Below are 22,132 nucleotides of genomic sequence, written 5' to 3'. Positions count from 1 at the left end.
AGCCATCAGGGGAAAAGTTAAAGCAGGAGACTGCTACTAACACTTTTCTATCACCAGAGGGTGTAAGTGTCCAACCAACAGCACCACCACCATATGCTGGGAGGCCCCCAACGTCAGTAGTTGATAGATGGAATCCTGAGACAGGACAGCAAATATGAACATGCCCTATATTTGAGCAGGCAGGAGGGCAGAGAATTCACCATGCTTTAGATTTCAAAATAGTGAAGCAGCTAAAAGAGGCTGTAACAACCTATGGTCCTCAAGCACCCTTCACTCTAAGCATGGTGGAATCCATTACCTACTTGAACAAGACGCCAGTAGATTGGGCTAGTATGTGTAAAGCTGTGCTAAATGGAGGATATTAGGTTGCCAATGAAGAATTTTGCAAGGCGACAGCTAGGTGAAATGTAGCAGCTGGTTTTCCTCAGAGAAATATAGATATGTTGTTAGAAAAGGGACCTTATGAGGATCAGCAGCAACAAATTGCACATGATCCTGCCATATACTCACAAATTGCTGCAGATACAGTTAGGGCATGGAAGACTTTACAAGGACATGGAGGTATACAAGATCAATTATCTAAGGTAATACAAAGAGCTAATGAACCTTACGCTGAATTTGTAGATAGGCTTATTCAAACAGCTACCAGAGTTTTTGGGAATACAGAACAAGCAATGCCATTAATAAAACAACTGGCTTATGAGCAAGCGAATTGTTGGTGCAGAGAAGTCATTAGACCATGGTAACATAAAGATTTAAACACATATATTAAATTATGTAGAGCCATTAATGAACAAGGGCAAGTCTTGGCAGCTGCAGTACAACAGGTTTTAGATGCCAGGCCAAAAACATGCTACAATTGTGAACAAACAGGACATTTTAAAAGGAATTGCCCCATAGGAGGAGGGTTTAACAAAACTAGGTATCAAGGGAGTTGAATATGGGTATTTGACCACTATGATGTAGAGGGAGACATTGGGCTAATGAATGCCATTCTCAAACCACCATAGAGGGTACTCCATTATCAAAAAACGAGCAAGGACCAGGTGTCTATCCACGATATCTTGGAAAAAGGCATCGAACTCCATTGCCAAAAAATGGACGGGGGGCCCAATGCTCTAGGGCACAAGACCACAAATATAAAGAGCACTAGAAGAACCCAGAAACCCCATCAGGGTAGTGCCCAGGACACATTGTCCATTAGATACCTCACTAGGCAAACCAAAGGAAGTGCATGATTGGACCTCTGTGCCTCCGCCAGAACAGTACTAACTCCAGAGACGGGAGTTCAAATCATTCCCACAGGGGTAAAAAGACCTCTTCCTAAAGGAAAAGTAGAATTATTATTGGGATGCAGTTCCTCTACTCTAAAAAGAATTATGATAAGTCCTATGGTAATTGATCATGAGTATGAAGGTAAAATAAAAATTATAGCCAGTTCTTCAAAGGGTATAACAGTAATTTCACCAGGACATAGAATAGCACAGTTACTAATAATACCCAGCCTACATGATAAATTTTCCAGTCATACTATAGAAAGAGGTTCCAGGAGATTAGGCTCCACAGGTGTAGATTGGGCTATGCTTTCTTTAAATTTAGATTCTCGTCCCATGCTTAAACTAAATATTCAAGAACATGAATTTAATGGGCTAATGGATCCAGGTACAGACCTTAGCATCATCTCTCATTAGGAATGGCCAAAACATTGGCCATTTCAACAAGCCACTCAAATGCTTCGAGGCCTAGGAGTGGCGACTAATCCCCATTGAAGTGCAATGGTATTAGATTGGAAGAATCCTGAAGGATGTGAAGGAATTAAAAAGCCATACTTATTGGATCATCTTCCCGTAAATTTATGGGGATGAGATATCATAGATCAATTAGGACTGACATTAACAAATAACATCAATCCAAATGTGCCCACTATTATGGCTAGACAAGGTTTCGGGAAAGGAAAAAGATTAGGGGAACAAGAACAAGGTATAGCAGCACCAATACAAAGAGATCAAGGAACAGACAGACATGGGTTGGATTTTCAGAAGGGGTCACTGAAACAATAAAAATTACTTGGAAATCAGAAAGACCATTATGGGTTCCTCACTGGCCCCTGACTAAAGAAAAGATACAAGCAGCCCATGACCTGGTCAAACAACAATTAGCGGAAGGACATATACAATCTTTTGTTTCTCCCCATAATACTCCCATTTTTGTCATCAAAAAGAAATCTGGTGAATGGAGATTATTGCAAGATTTAAGAGCCATTCATAATGAGATGGTTATTATGGGACCTGCTCAATCAGGGATTCCTCAATTGTCTGCTTTGCAAAAAACCTGGTATGTTTTAGTTATAGATATTAAAGATAGTTTTTTTTTTTCAATTCCAATTCATCCTGAGGATAGTCCAAATTTTGCATTTACTATCCCTGCACTGAATCATGAAGGACCTGATCAGAGATATTAATGGAAAGTACTCCTTCAAGGGATAGCTAACAGCCCAACTATTTGTCAAATTTATGTTAACAAAGTAATCCAGCCACTTAGAAATCAGAATCATGAACTACAAATATTTCACTATATGGATGATGTATTATTAGCACGCAAAGATAAAAACACATTGTTAGAATGTTATGCCACACTTATATACTTGTTAAAAAATTATAATCTAGAGATAGCAATAGATAAAGTATAATTAAATTTTTCAATTAATTTTTTAGGAGTTCTATTATCCTCAACCATGGCCCATTCACCAAAATTTCAAATACGAGTAGATCAACTCAAATCACTTAATAACTTTCAAAAGTTATTAGGAGAATAAATTGTATAAGGCCTTATCTAGGTATATGAACAGGAGAGTTGGGACCTTTATTTGATATCCTAGAAGGTCCATCAGATCCAAATTCACCCTGAATGTTAATGCCTGAAACAAGAAAGGCATTAAAAATTATTGAAACATATATTTAAAATATGCATTTGGATAGAATTGATGTGTTTGCCTTTATTATTTATTGTACTACCCACAAAAAAATATTCCTAAAGGAGTGTTATGGCAAGAAGGTCCATTATTATGGATACATTTAACTTATTCTCCTAACACTATTCTTACTAGGTATCCTGAGGCTGTAGGACAATTAATACTCAAAGGAATAAAAGCAGCAAAGGGAGTGTTTGGAATTTCTCCCAATAAAATTAGTATTCCATATATTATGGATCAAATTGATTAGTTAGCTAATGAGTTAAATACTTGGGCAATAATCATGTGCAAATCTAATGTTTCATTTTATAACCACTTACCATCTAATTCTTTATTGTCTTTTTGTTCATTGCATCCTCTAATTTTTCCAAAAATGACAAGAAAAACATCTATCATGAATGCTCCAAATGTATTCAATGATGGGTCAAATAATGGTACAGCCGCAATAGTTACACCTGATAAAACTTTTACATTTTTAGTACCCAAACAATCAGCTCAAAAGGTAGAGCTTAATGCAGTATCACAAGCTTTTGTGATGTTTAAAGATTCTGTTTTTAATTTATTTTCTGACAGTTCAGTATATAGTTAATGCTATAGTATCCCTTGAAGATGCTGTTAGGATTTCCCCTTCCTCTACTGTATTTTTTTTCTTGGTTTTCCACTACACAAAGTCTAATCTGGGACATAAAATATCCATTCTTTATAGGACATATCAGAGCACAAACAGAATTGCCCGGAGCCCTGAGTTTGGGCAATGATTTAGCAGATAAAACTACACATGACATACATATTTTCTCTACACTAGAAGAAGCTACAAATTTTCATAAAAGGTTCCATGTCAATGCTAATACTTTACAAAAGCATTTTAAAATAACTAAGGAAAAAACTAGACAAATAATGTCAAAATTATGTGAACCTTTTACCACAAGTTAATCTTGGAGTCAATCCTAGAGGACTGATACCTAACCATATTTGGCAGATAGACGTCACACACTTGCCAGAATTTGGAAAATTAAAATATTTGTATGTTACAGTTGATACTTCTTCAGGATTTTTTATGGGCTTCCTTCATGCTGGAGAAAAACCTAAAGATATTATAGCTCATTGCTTACAAAAATTTGCCAATGTGGGAGTTCCAAAACAGTTAAAAACAGATAATGCCCCTGGTTATCCTTCTACCTCTTTTAAACCATTTTGCTCATCATTTGGCATTACTCATATAACAGGAATCCCATACAATCCACAGGGACAAGGCATAGTTGAAAGAGCTCATCAAACTATTAAAATGTACTTATTAAAGCAAAAAGAGGTAATTGGAAAGGTGTATATATCCCCCAAAGATAAACTTAAAATAACCTTTTTTACTCTAAACTTTTAAAATTTGGATTCATCAGGGCTTAGTGCTGTGGAAAGGCATATGTATCCAAAAAATGTGCATAAGCCCAAGGTATTTTGGAAGGATATTTTAACAGGACAATGGAAAGGTCCTGACCTAGTGATTCTCTGAAGTTGGGGTTCTGTTTGTGTGTTTCCACAGGGAGAACAGCAGCTGATTTGAATTCCTTAGAGACTAACCAAAGCAATTTCTACAGACAAAAAAGAAGATGATTTGACTCAAATCCATAACAGCTGATATCTAGATCTCTAGTTTGGCTATCCTTACATCTGCAACAGTGGTTCTCCCACCCCTGGAGGCTAATGAAACCAGGATGCTTTTTTATATCTAATTTATTATTGCCTTTTCCCACATCATAATTTTCTGTTTTAATTTTTGAGCTCATACAGTCCTAGGTTAATCTTTTTCTGATCAGTTTTATTTTTTTGACTGGAGTTTTTAAACATTGCAATGGAGATTTCACCTGTGTAAAGCTACAAGGCTTTTACTATTGTCTTATGCGTTTTATGTTATATGTGCACACTTATGTTGTGTGTTGTATGTCTGTATGTGCATATGTCCATATATCACATGAGGAGCGCTCATGAAAAAATGGATCCAAATTTTTTTATTCACGTGATTTAAATGGTTTAATTTAAATTGGGTAAAGAGCTGTTGAGGATTGTTTTAATATGTGAACAAAAAAGGAGGTTAACAGATCTGTTTGTTTACTTTCACCTTTCCTTTTCATTATATTTAATAATTCTGTTCAGGATAATTTAAATTGTTCAGAAAATTGTTTTCTTAGTACCTGTTGGAGTCTTACATAATTTTTTTAGCCATCATTGCCAGAATTCCTATCTTCATCACAGTGCCAGTGAAGACAAAGATAAAACCAAACTACTGCTTCTTCAATGGTTATCACAACAAACTGTATAAACAGATGCATCAATGTATAATAACTCAACAAGTAATGCTCAATCAAGGAGTGAATTTACTTTGGGAAGAAATGGACATATTGATGGATTCCTCTGCTTTGAACTGCTTGCAGAACTTGCCTGGACTATGTATCACTTGTATGCATTGTGAACTATCTGTTTGATGCAGCAAATTGTGGTACTGCTGGTGTATCTTTGCAGATGGTGTCATCAGTGGTACAATTTTTCCAAAAAGAGCCCTCATTTGGCTTGGTGTCATGGCATTTTGCATCCTCCTCCCTTCTGCTAGTGATGGTCTAAAATTTGGGGGCCAACAGAGGTGAGGCAAAGAACCTCACCCCCCCACTGGCACCAAGGCCAAATTTGGGGGCCAACAGAGGTGAGGCAAAGAACCTCAAGCCCCCCCACTGGTGCAAAGGCCTATCCAGAAGTATGGCTGTGTGCTGGACCCGTTGTCAGTGACGGGTATGTTCCAATTGTGTCAGCCTTGAGGTCAGCTCATCTGATGACAGGTAAGGACCATATGTAGTATTGGACAGCCTAACAGGTAGGGTCCCTAAGCCACATTGCTTGTTGTTTAATTAAACAGAAGGGGGAAGATGTTGAGGGCCACAGCCGAGTCAGGATGATGCATGGCATTTTTGCCAGAAGTAGTGGTTGAGAGGTGATGCTAGCAAGCCATTAAGATGATGACTTTTGAGTTCTGGCTGAGTTCCTGTTGAGTTTCGCTTAAGCTCTCATGGGGATTACCAGAGAGTTCCCATTGGTTGGGGAAGTTCCGGAGGAGGGATATTTCTGGTTGCTGGTTCTTGGAGGAGCCATGTGGAATTCGGGGGTAGTTCCCAGTAGTGTGTGTGGAGTGTGCTGGTGCAGTTCAGAAATAGTTTGTTCCTGCTTCAGTGGCTCATGATTTGTGCCCAGCCAGACTGCTGCAGGGTCCCCCCTGGAGTGTGCAGTTCCCCTCAAACCTGGGTGCCAAGGCAGCTCTCCCTGACACCAAGGATCGAGGGGTGTTTCTTCTGGAAGATGGGTCCCCTTGACCCTGTGTGCAGTGGCATCTCCCCCTGACACCCAGATTCGAGGGGTGTCCCCCTTAAATTGCAGAAAGCTCCCTGGACCCTGGGTGTGTTGCCAGTTCCCCCTGACATCCAGGTTCAAGGGATGTTCCCCTGGAGGGGGGCCCTCAACCCTGGGTGCAGTGGAAGCTCCCCCAGACACCCAGGTTTGAGGGGTGTCCCCCCTGAGGAGGGGTCCCCTGAAATCTGTGTGTGGTGGCTGCTCTCCCCAACACCCAGTTTCCAGGGGTATCCCTTCTAGAGTAGGAGGGTCCCCTGGACCCTGAGTGTGGTGGCAGCTCTCTTCAACCCCCATGTTCCAGTGGTGTCACCCCTGGAGGGGGCAGTCCTCTGGACCTTGGGTGCAGTGGTGGCTCCTCGTGACAATTAGGTTCAAGAAGACCCCCCCTGGAGGGAGGTCCCCTGGACCCTGAATGCAGTGGGGCTCTTCTCAGCACCCAGGTTCGAGGGGTATCCCCCCTGAGGAGGGTCCCCTGGACCCTGGGTGTGGTGGTGGCTTTCTTCAACCCCCATGTTCCAGTGGTATCAACCCTGAATGTGGGGTCCTCTGGACCCTGCATACAGTGGTGGCTCCCCCTGACAATGAGGTTTGAGAAGTGTCATGCCTGGAGGGAGGAGGTCCCTTGAACCCTGGATGGGATGTTAGTTTCCCCTGACACCCAGGTTCAGGGGGTGTCCCGGCTTAAGGGCGGGTCCACTGGTCCGTGGGTGTAGTGGTGCCTCCCCCCAACACCCAAGTTCAAAGGATGACCCTTCTAATTGTGGGGGTACCCTCGACTCTAAGTGCATTTGCAGCTCACCCCATCGCACAGATTCAAGGTGTGTCCCCACTGGAGAGTGAGGGTCCCTCGGACCTGGGTGCAGTGTAAGGTACCCCTGACACCCAGGTTCGAGAGTGTCTTCCCTGGAGGGGGGAAGATCCCCTGGACACTGGGTGTGGTGGCAACTTGCCCAGGCAAGCAGGTTCGAGGGGTGTCCCCCATAGAAGAGGGTATCCTCCATAGAAGAGGGTGTCCCACGGATCCAGGGTACGATGGCAGCTCCCCCTGACACTCAGGCTTGAGGGGTGTCCCCACTGGAGTGGGGTGGTCCCATGGAACCTGGGTGAAGTGGAGGCTACCCCTGACACCCACATTCTAGGGGTGTCTCTGTGGAGGGGTGGTCCCTTGGACCCTGGTTGTGGTAGTGGTTCCCCCCAATACCTAGGTTTGATGGGTGTTTCCCTGGGATAGAGGCAGTTCTTTGGACCTTGGGTGTGGTGGTGGCTCCTTCCGACACCCAGGTATGAGGGGTAACCCCACTGGATTGGGGGGTCCCCTGGACTCTGGGTGAGGTGGAAGCTTGCCCTGACATCCAGGTTTGAGTTGTGTTCCCACTGGAGTGGGTCCCCTCAACCCTGGGTGCAGTGGCAGCTCCCCCAAAACCCAGGTTCGAGGAGTGTTCCTTCAGGAGGAGGGGTCCCCTCAACCCGGGGTGGGTGTGGATGCAGCTCCCCCTGACACCCAGGTTAAAGGGGTGTCCCCCCTGGAGCAGAGGTTCCCCTGGACAGTGGGTGTAGTGGCAGTGGCCCCACACACTCAGGTTTGAGGGGTCTCCACCTAGAGGCGGGAGTCCCTTCCACCCTTGAAATGGTGACGCTCCCCCTGACACCCAGGTTTGAGATGTATCCTCACTGGAGATGGTGGAGTCCCCTCAATCCCGGGTGTGGTGACAGCTCCCCCCGACATCTAGGTTCAAGGGATGTCCCTCCTGGAGGGGGGTCCCTTGGACCCTGGGTGGGGTGGTGGATTACCCAACACCCATGTTCGAGGTGTTTCCCCCTTGGAAGTGGGGGATTCCCTCGACCCTAGGTGCAGTGGTGGCACCCCCGACACCCAGTTCGAAAAGTGTCTTCCCTGGATAGGGGGTACTCACGACCATGGGAGTAGTGGCAGCTCCCCTTAACACCCAGGTTCTAGGAGTGTCCCACCTGGAAGGGGGTCCCCTCAATTTTGGGTGCCATGGCAGCTTTCCTCGATATTCTGATTTGAGGGTTTTTTTTTTTCCTTGAGATGTGGGGGTATTCTCGACCCTGAGTGCCATGGCAGCTCCCCTGACACCCAGTTAGGAGGAGTGTCCCTCCTAGAGGTGAAAGGCTTCCTCTTGACCCTGGATTCAGTAGAAGCTTCCCCGATTCCCAGGTTCGAGGGGTGTCACCAAAGCAGAGGTGGGAATCCCCTCGACACTGGGTATGGTGGCAGATTCCCCCCCGACACCCAGGTTTTTGGGGTGCCCCCCTTGAAGGGGTTTTCCCTTGACCCTGGGTGAGGTGGCAGCTCCCCACTATGCTCAGTTTTTAAAGGTGTCCCCCCTAAATGGAAGGGTCCCCTAGACCCTGGTTGCAGTGAGAGCTCCTCCTGAAACCCAGGCTCAAGGGGTCTCCCCACTGGAAGAATGAGTTTCCTCCCCCCTGGGTGTGGTGGTGGCTACCCCAGACCCCCAAGTTGGATAGGTGTCCCCCTGGATTTGGGGGGCTCCCCTCAAACCTGGGTGAGTTGGTGGCTCCTTCAACACTTAGGTTCTAGGGGTGATTTCCTTGGAGCGAGGGTTCCCTCAACCCTGAGTGCGGTAGCAACTACCCAAAATACCCAACTTTGAGGGGTGTCCCCTATTGAGGGGCATCCCCTGGACCCTAGGTATGGTAGGAGCTCCCCTCAATACCCATGTTTGTGGGGTATCCCTCCTGAGGGAGGGTCTCCTCGACTCTGAGTACATTGGCAGCACCCCCTGACACAGAGGATCTAGGGATATTCCCTCTGAGAGGGGGTCCCCTTGCCACTGGGTGCAGTGGAAGCTACCCTCAACCCCCAGGTTCAATGCATTTCCCTCCTGGAGAAGAGGGGTCCCCTCTCCCCTGGGTGCAGTCAGAGTACCACCAGACCCCCAGTTTCAAGGGGTATCCCTCTGAGGATTGGGGTACCATCCACCCAGGTTGTGCTGGGAGCTTCCCTGAAACCCAGGTTCGAGGGATGCCCCCCTGGAGGGCAGAGTCCCCTCAACCCTGGGTGTGCTGGGAGCTCTCCCCAACACCCAAGTTTGAGGGGTGTCCCTATAGAGAGTGGAATCCCATTGACCATGGGTGTGGTAGGACCTCGCCCACACTCTCAGTTTCCTGGATATCACTGTTGGAGGGTGGAGTCCCCTCGTACCTGGGTGTGGTCTGAATGTCCCCTGACTCCCAGGTTGGAGGGGTGTTCCCCTCTTAAGGGCGGAGTCCCCTCGATCCCAGGTGAGTGTGTAAACTCCCTCGACACCCAGGTTCAAGGGGTATCCCCCTGGAGGGCAGAGTCCCCTCGACACGGGTGTGGTGGGAGTTCCCACAGACACCCATATTCAAGGGGTGTCCTTCATGGAGTGCAGAGTCCCCTCTACCTTAGGTGTGGTGGCAGCTTTTCCCAACACCCAGGTTTGAGGGGTGTCCCCCCTGGAAGCTGGGGTCCCCTTGACCCTTGGTGCAGTGGCAGCTCCTCCCGACACCCAGGTTCGAAAGGTGTCCCCCCTGGATGGTGGGTCCCCGGACCCTGGGTGCAGTTGGAGTTCCTTTGGACATCCAGGTTCTAGGTGCCTTCCCCATTGAGGAAGGAGGGTCCTCGACCCTGGGTGCGGTGGTGGCTACCCCCGACACCCAGGTTAGAGGGGTGTCCCCTCTGAAGGGGTTGGTTCCCTTATCCTGGGTGCAGTTACAGCTCCCCCTAACACCCAGGTTCGAGTGATGTCTTCCTTGAATGAAGGGGTCCTCTGATCCCTGGTTACAGTGGCAGCTCCTTCCGACATCCAGGTTCAAGGGGAGTCCCCCCTGGAAAAAAGGGGTCCCTTGAAACCTGGGTGTGGTGGTGGCTTTCCCATTCACCCACATCTGAGGGGTGTCTTCCCTGGAGGTGTTGGGTCCCCTGGACTCTGGGTATAATGGTGGCTCCCCCGACACCCAGGTTCGATAGGTGTCAACCCTGGTGGGTAGTGTACTCTGAGTTCAGTGTGGATACCCCTGAAACTCAGGTTTGAGAGGTGTTGCCCCTGGATGGGGGGTCTCTTGGACCTGGTGTCCAGTGGCTGCTACCCCTATACCTAGGTTTGAGGGGTGTCCCCGCTGGAGTGGGGGTACCCTGGACCCTGGGTGAGGTGGAAGCTACCTTCAACATTCAGGTTCGAGGGGTGTCCTCCCTGGCTGGAGGGGTCCCCTAACCCTGGGTATGGTGACAGCTCCCCCCAACACCCAGGTTCGAGCGGTGTCCCCCTAGTGGGTGGAGTCCCATCACCCCTGGGTGCTATAGGACTTCTCCCCCACACCCAGGTTCCAGGGGGTATAAACATTGGAGAGCGGAGTCTGCTTGAACCTGGGTGCGGTGGGAGCGCCCTGCACATGCAGGTTCAAGGGATGTCTCCCTTGAAGGGCAGAGTCTCCTCAACCCGGGTGAAGTGAAAACTACCCCTGACACCCCGGTTTGAGCCATGTGCCCCATGGAGGGTGGAGTCCCTTCAACCCTGGGTGAGGAGTGAGCTCCCCCAGACACCCAGGTTTGAGGGGTCTCCAACCTGGAGGGGGGAGTTCCCGAGACCCTGGATGCAGTGGGTGCAGCATCCAACATCCAGATTCAATCAGTGTCCTCCCTGGAGGGTGGAATCCCCTCAACCCTGGGTTGGTGGGAGCTCTCCAATCGACACCCAGGTTCGAGGGGTATCTCCCATGGTGGGTGGAGTTCCGACAATTCTTGTGTGGTAGGACCTATCCTCATACCCAGGTTAGAGGTGAATCACCCTTGGAGGGTGGAGTCCCCTCGAGCCTGGAGGTGGTGGTAGCGCCCCTTGACACCGAGTTTCGAGGGGTGTCTCCCCTGGAGGGCAGAGTTCCCTCAACCCTGGGTGTGGTGACAGCTCCCCCTGACACACAGGTTCGAGGGGTCTCTCCCCTGATGAGGGCGTCCCCTGTATCCTGGGTGTTGTGATGGCTCCCCTTGACACCCAGTTTTGAGATGCGCCCCCTTGAAGTGGGGTGTTTTCTGGATCTTGGGTGTGGTGGTGGCTCCCCATGAGACTGAGGTCCGAGGGTGTCCGCCTTGGAAGGGAGGTGTCCCCTGAACCCTGGGTGTGGTGGCAGCTTCCCTCTACACCCAAGTTTTAGGGGTTTCCCCTGGAGAGCAGGTTTCCCTCGACCCTGGGTGCAGTGGTAGTTTTCCCCGACATGCAGTTTCAAGGGGTATCCACAATAAGGTGGTGGTCTCCTTGACCCTAAGTACAGTGGCAGCTCCTTCTGACACCCACGTTTTAGGGTGTCAGAGAAGGGAAGGTCACCTGGAACCTGGGTGCGCTGGAAGCTGCCCCTGCTACCCATGTTCAAGGGGTGTTCCCCCTGAAGGTGGGAAGGTCCCCTGAACCCTGGGTGCAGTAGCAGCTTCCCCCAACACCCAGGTTTGAGGGTACCCACCCTGGAGAGGGAGGGACCCCTGGACCCTGGGTGAGGTGACAGCTCCCCCAACAACCACTCGAACGTTGATGCGGTGCCATCTCCCCCTGATATCTAGGTTCAAGGGTTGTCCCCTTTGGAAGGAAGGATTCCCTGGACACTCAGTGCTTGTCAGCTCCCCCTGACCCCCAGGTTTGAAAGTCGTACCCCTGGAGGAAGGGTCCCCTGGACCCTGGGTGTTTTGGCAGCTCCCCCTGACACCCAGGTTCAAGCAGTATCCCTTCTGGAGGTGGAGTGCCCTCGACCATTGATGCACTGGCAGCTTCCCCCGACACCCAGGATTGAGGGGTGTCCTCCTGGAATTGTGGAGGTCCCCAAGAACCTGTGTGTGGTGGAAGTTTCCTGTGACACACAGGTTTGAGGGGTGTCCCCAATGGAGGGGGTTCCCTTCAAGTTAGGTGTGGTGGCATCTCCCCCCAACACACATGTTTGAGGGGTGTCACCACTGGAGGGAGGGTCCCCTCGATCCTGGGTGTAGTGGCAGCTCCCCAGAAACCCAGGTCTGAGGGGTGTCCCCCCTGAAGAATGAAGGTCCCCTCAACCCTGGGTGTGGTTGCAGATTCGCATGACACCCAGGTTCAAGGGGTGTTCCCCCTGGATGGGGGGTCTGCAAGACACTGGGTGTGGTGGCAGCTTCCCTCAACACCCAGGTTTGATAGTTGTTCCACCTGGAGGGGAGCATCCCCTCAACCCTGGGTGAGGTGGGAGCTCCCCCCAACACCAAGGTAAGAGGGGTGTTCCCCCTGAAGTACGGAGTCCCCTCAACCCTGGGTGTTGTGGGAACCCCCCCAAAAAAAACCCAAGTTCCAGGATTGTCTTCCCTGGAGAGAGGATTCCCGTCGACCCTGGCTGTGGTGGAAGCCCTCTCCAACAAACAGGATTGAGGGGTGTCCTCCCTAGACGGAGGGTCCCCAAGACAGTATGTGCAGTGGGAGCTCCCATGACTCGAAGTTTCAGGGGGTGTTTCCGCTGTAATGGGGGAACCCCTGGTCCCTGGGTGTAGTAGAGCTTCTTGACACCCAAGTTTAAGGGGTGCTCCCCCCTGGAGAAGTGAAGGTCCCTTGGACCCTGATTGTGGTGGGAGCTCCCCTCAACACCCAGGTTTGAGAAGTGTCCCACTGGAGTGGGGAAGGTCCCCTGGACCCTGGATGCGGTGAAAGCAAAGGTAATTGGGCACTGTAGCCAGAATAATTAAATCTAGTCACATGATTGGGAGTAATATGAGTATCTGTGAATCCTCTCATCATGAATGAGTCATTAGTAAACACTGGAATAGATTCTCCAGTCCACACTGCTGGATGGATCTGGGAAATATGTCCAGTAAGTGTCTGCTTGACTCCCTTTTACCTGACAGTCCAGCAGGGCAATCACTGTAGTTACCAGCATCAATGGTGGTCTTATTCCTTCCTAGGAGTCAAATTCGAGAAGTGTGTGTTGTCAGATTCTTCATATCTTCCTATGAGATCAGCTTTTCAGCTGGGTCTTGCTGGTTCCTTTTCATGCTTCTTGAATATCTTTTGCTTTTGAGTGGAGGCTACTCCGGGTTGATTTTAAGTTGCTTGAATCTCGGCTCTATCTCTTCCATGTCTGATTGTGCATTCAGGCACCCAGATAGGGTGGAAAGCATTTTCTGGAAAAATACAAGTATTACCTCTAGCCCACATAATCACTGGATCTGGGCCTTTCCATTGACCAGTCTGTAAGTCTTTCCACAAAACTCTGCCTAAAGGACCTATTGTTGTGGAAGACATATGTCTCTCAGCTGCAGTGTGACCTTCTGCATCACAATTTTAAAAAATTAAAGGCATGGTTAAGGATATTTTGGGGAGTCATAAACCTATCCCCCCCTTTTAATTTTTATAATTGCAGCTTAATAGATAAATGAGCTCGTTTCACAATGGCTTGACCTTGGGGGTTATAAGGAATCCTTGTTTTATGGTCAATTTGAAACTCTTGGCAAAATTGTTGAAAAGAAGACCTTACGTAAACTGTGTGTTATCTGTTTTAATCTGTAAAGGGGATCCTAACACAGCAAAGGCTGCTAGGCAGTGAGAAATTACATGTTGAGTATTTTTCTTTGTACATGCTGTGGCAAAAATAAATCTGGAATGTGTATCAACTAGTACATGCACATAACATTGCTTACCAAATTGAGGAATATGAGATACATCCATTTTCCATATTTGATTTGGTTTTAATCCACAGGGATTTACCCCTAATGGCAGAGATGGAGTGTGAATAACACACTTAGGGCAGTGACTTACAATTTGACGAGCTTGTTCTCTGGTAATATTAAGTTTTTTGTTTTTGTTGTTGTTTTTATGTAAGCTAGAAGCATTTTGATGATGTAAAGAAGGTGAAGCTGTCAGAATAAATACTAATAGGATCATTTGTAAAGTAATTTAAGGCACAAATGAGAGCTTGTAACTTTGCTCTTTGGGCAGAAGCATAGGAAGTTTGTATTACCTCTGTGTGGAAGTGGCTATAAAAACCTGCTTTACCTGAGCTTGAACTCATTAGAGCCCCATCTATGGGCTGGGCATGTACAATATTTGGAAAAATAAGCAGTGTTCTTGATGCAAATTGAATAATTTTATCACAAGTGTAATGACTTTCTATCTGACTAGGAAAATCAGCAAAAGCTATTTGCCATAAACTAGAAGCTTGAAAAAGCCAATTATTTTGTTGAACAGAAAATGGAATAATTATAAGATCGGGTTCAGATCCAATTAATTGTAAAATTATCGTTCTACCTTGAATTACTAATTGAGCAATAGAGTCATGTAAAAAAATTAATGTCTTGTGTGGAGAGTGGGTTAAATGAATCCACTCAATAACTCCCAATACTTGTCATGTGGCTCCTGTAGGAGCATGAGCAGTTGGAGATATTAATAAATATACCAGCTCTTGAGGATTAATTCTGGTAAGCTGTGCATTTTTAATTACACTTTCAACCTTTTTTAAAGCTGCTCTAGCCTCATTGTCAGCTGACAAGGAGAAGTTGGAGAATGATCTCCTTGTAATATCTGGAATAAAGGACTTAAATCAGAAGTAGTTTTAAGGATGGCTTCCGCCAATTGATATCTCCTAGTAGCTTTTGAAAATCATTAAGGGTACTTAACTCCTTAACTTTTATCTGGTGGGGGTGGTCCCTTGGATCCTTGGTGCAGTGGCCACTGCCCCTGACACCAAGGTTCGATGGGTGTCCCCTGGAGAGGCGGGATCAACTCTACCCTGGGTGTGGAGGCAGCTCCACCTGACACCCAGGTTTGAGCAGTGTCCCTTCTGGAGGTGGGGTTCCCTTGACCATGAATGTGCACTGGAAGCTCTCCCCGATACCCAGGTTCAAGGAGTGTCCCCTCAGGAGGATGGGAGTCCCCAAGACCTTGGGTGTGGTGGCAGCTCCCTATGACACCAAGGTTCGAGGGGTGTTCCTTTAGGAAGGGGAGTCCCCTCCAGTTGGGTGCAGTGGCAGCTCCCCAGAAACCCAGGTTCAAGGAGTGTCCCCTCTGGAGGAGTGGGTCTGCAAGACTGGTTGCAGTGGCAGTTCCCCCTGACACCCAGGTTCGAAAGGAGGGGGGTCCTCTGGACCCAGGTTGTGGTGGGAGGTCTCCGGACACTAGGTTCGAGGGGTCTCCCTCCTGGAGGGCTGAGTCCCCTGGTCCCTGGGTGTGGTAGTAGTTCCCCCTGATACCCAGGTTCGAGGGTTGTCTTTCCTGGAGGCCAGAGTCCCCTCGACCCTGGTGTGGTGGGAGCCTTCTGTCGCAAAGAACTCAAATACAAGTCAGCATGAGCACGGAAGAAGAGGAAGAAGGAGAAGGAGGAGGAGGAGGAGGAGAGGAAGAAGACGATCCCTTTATTGAATATAGCAGTCTTTATATAGGATTGTGAATAAAGAAGACATCATTCCAACAGCAATGACTCGGGTTTATAAGCTAGCAAAACGTTATGTGCAGAAGTAACTTACTAATCAGAAGTAACTTGCTGATCATGTCTTAATCTACTCTTGGGCTGGAGCATTCTGAGCTCTGTTCCTTAAGAACAGATAAACATTATTGTTTGCAAGTAATGTTCTTTTCTCAGAGTCCGTCTAGCCCACTTGGCAGAACATCCTGTTTGCAAGCAAACTTCACCAAGAACTGCAAAGCATCTTGTTTGCAAGCACGCAAGCAGTCTCGTCTGATTCTCTACATCTCCCTCCTTTTGTTTTTATAAATTAGCCAAAGCAGAAGCGATTAGAGAGGTTTTATATTTCAGTTGCCTTCACCTTTTCCAATGTTGGAAGACTATATACAAAACAAACATAAAATAAAAATTATTACAGTGTTACCAAAAGAAGTTGACAACAAGGTAGAGAAATGACTTAAAGGATTCAAATTAGAAATACTTGAAGGCAATCCTTGTAAAACGTCAGATCCTGTCAAACCAGGTAACTTCTTACTAAACGTGTCCATAATAGTTTTTTTTTTCCAAATTCATAATTTCTAAAGTAAAATTTTGATATCCAATTAACCTTCTTTTAACAGGTTCCCATGTATCACCGGTCTTATATGTTACAGTAGTCACACAAATATGAGAAGAATTCCAGTCACACTTCAGAACACTTCTGGTAGCTAAAATAGTTGCTTGATTGCCAAGCCAGGAAACAGTATGTTTTAAATTTATCACATCCGTAGCTAATTGGGAGTATAACTCTTTTTGTTGTTGCCATAATAAATGAGCATCTTGATGCCATGTTCTCATGAAATCCACAGTTTGAATGACTTGATGTAAAACAAATACAGCTCGCAGTTAATAACTGCAAACATAGCTAATAAAATATTAACAGGATTTAAAGGCTGATTTGCCTTTTGAAGGGGTTTTTCAGCTTCTTGAGTCAACCTTTTCATCTGTCCCCATGTTGGAGAATCCGCGGTTCTCATCACCATTGTAAAGGTTCTATGCATTGACAGCTCCTGAAATTGTCTGACAAAACGGTTGCTCGTTCTTCAATTTGATAAGTCTTGAAGGTCACCCCAAAAAGTATTTTACTTGTAGAAGTAAGAGCAAACCCCCTTCCCATGTGTTGCAATGACTCAGAAATCCATTCTTTATTTTCATCCCTATACCATATAGGTATTTCTGATTTTTAAAATAATGGCTGTGATTTAAATGTTGAGAAATATTGATGGGATGCAGGAACCTTGGAAGCTGATGAAACATTTAAAAAATTTAAAGTTAGTAAGGTTAATGAAGTATATTTTGAGGTGTATAAGCCATAGCCATCTCCCCCTTTTATATTATGTATATATTCTTGTAACATATTATTTGCCCTTTCTATAATAGCTTGAACCTGACTATTATATGGTATACCAAATGTATGTGTAATGTCATATTTCTGTAAAAATGAATGTAACATTGTAACGTATATAGAGATGCATTGTCAGTTTTAAGTTCTTTGGAATTCCCATGATTGCAAAACAAGATAATAAATGAGAAATGACTGTATCAGCTTTTTCCAAAGAAAATGTTGTGGCCCATAGTTGCAAAGTCCTTTAGAGAAGTCCCCTGTTCACTGGATTCAGACTCAGGGGGCAAGAGCTAAATATTGCTTTTCTTTGCCCTTTTAATTTAACTTTAATTTTAAATTTTAATCTTAAACATTCAGCAAATCAATATCACCAGAGTACTGGGCTTTAATGTCTATCTCTCTATCCTGTAGGTAATAATTATTATCTTAAATTAGCCCAGGTTTTGTGTTCTTAAATCAGTACCTCTGCAAAACGTTAACAAGCAATATTTAGAACATTTATAAGAAAACTACAAAATAAAATTAACAAGAGTAAAAACATATTTAGTTTGTGTAATGGGTACCTTGAACTTTGGCAGAGTTATATACATCATATCCCCCCGTTTGAGATACTATTAACCTTGATAAAAACCAACTTTTGGACACATCCTTAAATGTACTGAAATCTGGCCTAATTTTTTCATAGTCATTTTCATATGTAATGAAATGGGACACATATCCTTATCTCAGGTAAGGCGGGCTCTTCATAAATCTTAAGTAAAGTGCTATAGTTCTGAGGCTGATCTTTGCTTTTTTTTAAATGTTTTAAGACACACACACACACACACACACAGAGAATTTTAACATTTATTTTTTACTTTTTGGTGGACAAAACATCTTTGTTTGTATGTGGTGCTGAGGATCAAACCCGGGCCGCACGCATGCCAGGCGAGCGTGCTACCTCTTGAGCCACATCCCCAGCCCTGACCTTTGCTTTTTAAAAATCATTTTACAAAGGTTACATAAACTGTTGCTCAAGTTCACATGAATATTAGCTAACATAATATGATATCACATCTAAAACATGAATTAAAGAAAGGCAATTCCCCCCAACACCCAGGTTCGTGCGGCATCCCTCCTGATGTTTGGGGTCCCCTTGACCCTGGGAGCAGTGGCAGCTCTCACCGACACCCAGAGTCTAGGTGTGTTCCCTGAGTTTGGGTGGGTCTGCTCAAACCTGGGTGCGGTGGCAGCTCTCCTCAACACCCAGGATTGAAAGATGATACCTGGATGGGGGTTCCCTTCTACTCTTGGTGGGTTGGCAGCTCATCCCAACACACAGGCTCTAGGGGTTTCCCTCCTGATGGGAGGGGTCCCCTTGACCATGGGTGCAGTGGCAGCTTCTCCGAACAACTAGGATCGAGGGGTGTCCCCCATGGAAGGAGGGTTCCTTGACCCTGTGTGTGGTGGCAGCTCCACCCAACATGTTTAAGGGGTGTCTTCCCTGGAGAAGGGGGGTTCCCCTGGAACCCTGGTGCATTGGTGGTTCCCCCAACACACAGATTTGAGTAATGTCAACCCTGGAGTGGGGATCCCCTGGACCCTAGGTGTGGTAGTGGCTCCCCCCAAAACCCAGGTTTGAAAGGTGTCACCCCTGGAGTGGGGATCCCCTGGACCCTGGGTGTGGTAGTGGCTCCCCCCAAAACCCAGGTTTGAAAGGTGTCACCCCTGGAAGGGGGCATCCCCAGGACCCTGGGTGCATTGACAGCTCCCCATAACACTCCAGTTCTAGAGGTGTTCCTCCTGGATGGGAGGGTCTCCTGGACCTTGGATGTGGTAGCAGATTCCCCAGGCACCCAGGTTCAAGGGTTGTACCCAATGGAGTGGGGGGTCCCTTGGTCCCTGAGTGTGGTGAGGCTCCCCTCAACACCCAGGTTTGAAGGGTGCCACCCCTGAAGTGTGGGGGTCCCCTGGAACCTGGGTTTGGTTGCAGCTTCCCCAAACATTCAGGTTCGAAAGGTGTCCCCCTAGAGGGAGGGTCCCTTGGACCCTGGGTGCAGTAGGGGCTCCCCCCAACACCCAGGTTTGAGAGGTGTCCCTCCTGGAGGATGGGTTCCCCTGGACCATGGGTATGGTGGTGGCTCTCACCGACAACCATGTTCTAGTGGTGTCCCCTTGGATGGGGGGTCCCCTGGACCCTGGGGGTGGTGGCAGGACACCCTGACACCCAGGCTCGAGGGGTGTCCGTCCTGGAAGGAGTGGTCCCCTGGACCCTGGATACAGTTGCACCTTCCCCCGACATCTAGTTTCAAGGGGTGTCCCCTCTGAAGGGGGAGTCCCCTGAGCGCTGGGTGTAGTGGGAGCTCCCCCCAACATCCAGGTTCGAGGGTTGTCCTTTCTGGTGTGTGGGGTTCCCTGGACCCGAGTGCAGTGGGAGCTCCCCTCCACACCCATATTTGAGGGATGTTCCTCCTAAAGGTGGATTCCCCTCAAGCCTGGGTGTGGTGGCATCTCCCCCCATCAACCATGTAAGAGGGTTTTCCTCAAAAGAAGGGGGTCCCATGGATCCTGGGTGCTGTAGCATCTTCCCCTGACACCCAGGTTCAAGGGTGTTTCCCCTGGAGTTGGGGGGGGTCTCCTCGACCCTGGATGCCATGGCACTCTCCCTGATACCCAGGTTCCATGGGGTATCCCCTTTGAGGGTTGGGGGTCTCCTCAACCCTGGGAGTGGTGGCAGCTAACTCCAACACCCAGGTTTGAGGGGAGTTCCCATGAGGGGCATGGATCTCCTTGACCCTGGGTGTGGCAGCAGCTCCCCATGAAAGCCAGGTTCGATGGGTGTCTCCCCTGGAGGTGGGGGGGTTCCCTCAACCCTGGGTGTGGGGGCACCTCCCCCTGACACCCAGGTTTGAGGTTTGTCTCCCCTGGAGGTGCGGGTGTCCCCTAAACCCTGGGCATGGTGGCAGCTCCCCCCAATACCCAGATTTGAGGGGTTTTCCCCATGAAGATGGGGGGATCCCATGATGCTGGATGTGGTGGCATATCCCCCCAACACCAGGTTTCAAGGGATATCCTTCTTGAGGCCTGGGGTCCCCTCACCATAGGTGCAGTGGCTAATCCCCCGAAACACCCAGGATCGAGGGATATCCTTCTTGAAGGTTGGGGTCCCCTCACCTTGGGAGAAGTGGCAGATCCCCCCAAACATCCAGGATAGAGGGTTGAGCCCCTGGAGAGGGGGTCACACTTCAACCCTTGGTGGTGTTACAGCTCCCCACACACTCAGATTCGACCTGTGTACCCCTGATGGGAGAGATTCCCTCAACCCTGGGTGCAGTGGCAGCTCCTTCCAACACCCAAATTTGAGGGTTGTGACCCCTGAGGAGTGGTTCTTCTGGACCCTTGGTGCAGTGGCTGCTACCCCCAACACCCAGGATGTGGAGTTTCCACCTGGGAAAAGGGCAGTCCTCTGGACCCTGGTTGTGGATGCGGCTCCTTCTAAAACCCAATTTGAGGGATGTCACCCCTGGAGGGGAGGTCCCCTGTACCCTGGGTGAGGTGGCAGCTTTCCCTAACACCCAGGTTTGAGGGATGTCACCCCTGGAGGCAGAGATCCCTGGATCTTGGGTATGGTGGTGGCTCCCCCTGACACCCATATTCAAGGGGTGTCCCCCTGGAGAGGGGAGGGTCCCCTGGACCCTGTTTGCAGTTGGATCTCCCCCTGACATCAAGGTTTGAGAGGTGTCCCCCACGGAGGAGGAAAGATTCCCTGTACACTTGGTGCAGTGGCAACTCCCCTCAACAGGGGGTGCCCCTCTGGAGGTGGGGTTCCCTGTACCCTGGGTGTGGTGGCGGCTCCCGCAGACACCCAGCTTTGAGGGTGTCCCCTATGGAAAAGGGGGGGTCCCCTGGACCCTGAATGTGGTGGAGCTCTCCCTGACACTCAAGTTCAAGAGGTGTCCCCTCTGGAGTGGGGAAGGTCCCCTGGACCCTGGGTGTATTGGAAGCTGTCCTTGCCCCACAGGTTTGAGGGGTATGCCCCCTGGAAGGCAGAGTACCCTCGACCCTGAGTGCAATGGCAGCTTCACCTGACCCCAAGGTTCGAATTGTGTCATTCCTGGAGGGGGTGGTCCCCTGGACACTGTGTGTGGTGGTGGCTAACCCCAACACTTAGTTTCAAGGAGTGTCCCCCCTGGAAGGATGGGGTCACTTGGACCCTGGATGCAGTGGTGGCATCCCCTGACACCCCGGTTCGAGGGGTGTCTCCAGTGAAGGGGAGGGTCTCCTGGACTAGGTGTGGTGGTGGTTCCTCCTGATATCCTGGTTTGAGGCGTGTCTCCCCCTAGAGGGTGGGAGTTTCTTTGACTCTGGATGCAGTGACAGCTCACCCTGACATCCAGGTTCAAGGTGTGTCCAACTGGAGTGTGAGGGTCCTCTAGACACTGGGTGCACTGGCAGCTCTCCCTGACACCCAGGTAACAGGGGTGTCCCCCCTGGAGGAGGGTCCCCTGTACCCTGGGTGTGATGGCAGCTCTCCCCAACACCCAGGTTCAAGGGTGTCACCCATGGAGAAGAGGGGGCCCCCTGGACAGAGGAAGCTTCCCCTGACACTCAAGTTCGAGAGGTGTCTCAACTGGACTGGGGAAGGTCCCCTGGATCCTGGGTGTGGTGGATGTTGCCCCTGCCACCAAGGTTCAAGGGATGCCCCCCTGGAAGGCAGAGTCCCCTTGACCCTGGGTACAATGGCAGCTCCACCCGACACACAGGTTTCAGTGATGTCACTCCTGGAAAGGGTGGTCACAAGAATCTCCGTGCGGTGGTGGCTCCCCCTGACACTTAGCTTTGAGGGGTGTCACCCCTGGAGGGATGGGGTCTCTTGGACCGTGGATGTGGTGGCAGCTTCCTCTGATACCCAGGTTCGAGGGGTGTCCCCGCTGGAGGGAAGAGTCTCCTGGATGCTGGGTGCAGTGGCGGCTCCTCCTGACACCCAGGTTCGAGGTGTGTCC

The sequence above is a fragment of the Urocitellus parryii genome, chromosome 10 (assembly GCF_045843805.1).
Source record: "Urocitellus parryii isolate mUroPar1 chromosome 10, mUroPar1.hap1, whole genome shotgun sequence".
Classification (NCBI taxonomy): Eukaryota; Metazoa; Chordata; class Mammalia; order Rodentia; family Sciuridae; genus Urocitellus; species Urocitellus parryii.
The sequence above is the reverse complement of the archived record's forward strand: the minus strand, read 5'-3'. Positions refer to the sequence as shown.